This window comes from Octodon degus, unplaced genomic scaffold (assembly GCF_000260255.1).
Source record: "Octodon degus isolate 3935 unplaced genomic scaffold, OctDeg1.0 scaffold00011, whole genome shotgun sequence".
Lineage (NCBI taxonomy): Eukaryota > Metazoa > Chordata > Mammalia > Rodentia > Octodontidae > Octodon > Octodon degus.
Window position 1 is genome coordinate 4,550,816 of NW_004524587.1, and position 2,193 is coordinate 4,553,008.

The following is a 2,193-nucleotide window of genomic DNA, read 5'->3' on the forward strand; positions in this document are numbered from 1 at the left end:
AGGGTGGGCTAAATCGGTCAAACAAACAAACAAAAAGAATAAACATCAGTTCCCTAAAACCTTTCCAATTGTCGTGCTTAGGGTTCAGCCAGGACAAGCTAAGTTGCTGGTTCTGTTTGCAAATCCCTCAGCAATTAAGCGATGAGTTCTGTTTAGGTTTCTTCTCAATGTCAGTGAGGAGCGGCAGGATTCTGGGAGACAAAGGTTCTGGAATCCGGTCCCTAGAGAGTGTGGGGGAGTTGCCCTGGGAAAGAGGCTCCACGTGGAGGATATACTTTGACAAAGCTGCAACAGAGAGAAGCGTCTCTTTATAGTTTTGCTTTGAGCAGACCCAGCTCATAGCAGCAACTGGCACAGGTGGTTTCCAGAAAACCTTGCAGTAGCTCTGTTCCCTCTTTGTGGATATTTCCATCAAGACTACTGTACTCTTTTAGAATATTTTGCTGAGTTAATACACCTATAATATCCAAATAACGGAACTAAACAAATAAAAAATAAAAGGGATACAGATGAATGTCCATTTTGTATCTGTGTATTCAAAATGGTTGGAATAGATAGTTACATTCTCTTAATGAACAGAGGGATTTGTTCTAATAGTGTTTGTAAATAGGATATCATGTCCGCATCTTGTACAGCAATTAACCATTAACCACTAGGAAGAATATATGCAATCTTTTAATTATTGAAATTGTCCTACAAAACAAACAAACAAAAAACAAACAAACAAAAAACCCAACCAACAACAAGAACAAAAAACAAAAACAAAAAAAACCCAGTCTTTCAGGATCACACGATGTTCCAGCTCAGGCTATCGAGATTGGGTCATAGAAAGGCATGAACCAACACGGACCAATCAGAGTGCTCCTGGAGACTTTTTCTATCTCAGAAATGAAAGGGCTGCCTCACTTCAGTGGGGAGTCAGCAGATGCCACCTGGAATTCTAAAAGCCCCCTGAGGCCTGCGAGATAGCTCAGCAGCCTAACAGCCGGCCTGGCAAGCGCAAGGGCATTGTTTCAATCCCTGGTGCTGTGTGCTGTGCTGGACCCTGAACACCAGGCACGCTGCGCATAGCGAGACTTTTCACCAAATGAGTAAATAAAAAATTAAAGAGAAAAAGCCCCTGTCCCACTATTTAAAGGGAGACTGTGTGAGAAATGGTGCCAGTCAAGGAAGGAGAGGTGTGAGGCAGACAGACAGACTAAAAGGCCAGAAGAGCCTGCCCCATCGGGTCTGGACAGCCCAGAAGCCAGGGATCCTTGTGTATTCTGCAATTACGAGAGCCCATAAATCCCTTTTGCATAAGGTACTTGGAGCTGGTTTTTGTCATTTATGATATAATGCAATAGCTGTTACCCACCGCAGGCTCTGAGTGTCTCCATGGGGCCTATTTAAGCATTTCCTTAATAATAGATTATTCTACTTGTCAAAAGCTTCACAGAGCGTCATCTAGCTAATCAGAGACAGATTCCCAGATTGTAACTATGTATCACTCTGCAAAGTAGTTTTAGTATCTGGTGCTATGAAGAGTAACATTTGGTGCGACATCATTAAATAATTCATGGATTTAGGAATAATATTTTTTTATTAGCTGTTTTCTCTTAAGTGAAACACTTAGGAGCAAGATTCTGACATAACTTCTATAAGAATAATTGTCTAACTTAGAGAGCAATTCCACTAATTTTTTTTATGCCTCATATTAGGCATTCCTGCAAAGCTAGATTAAAATGTAATTATCTCCTTCTTTATAAAATATATTTACCTATGGTAATACCCATCACACCTTACAGTTTTACAGTCAATAATTTGTTCTTTCTAGTTGTTCTGAGTCCTACAAATTCCATATTATGTTTCCATCATTTCTTTTTGGGTATGAATTTAACTATTAGAGCAGAATGAAAGCACTCAGCGACTTGGAAAACTATGCAAAGGCCTTAATTTTTCATTGTCTCAGGCTTTAGAAATCTTTGTCTTGCTTTTTCTGTCACAATGGGACTGCTCTTGCTTACTTTAGATAAGGCTACTTCAGCACTTCCAGGACAACCTGTTAATTTTAAGAGACTTCATAAGCTGGCTGTAATCCACAACTTCAGAATTGAGAAGCATCTGTGCCTTTTGAGATAGAAGTGTTTCCCCACCTTTATTTTCTCCTAAAAGCACGGCAGCCTATTCTTTTGGGTGCCACATGCGTCTTTG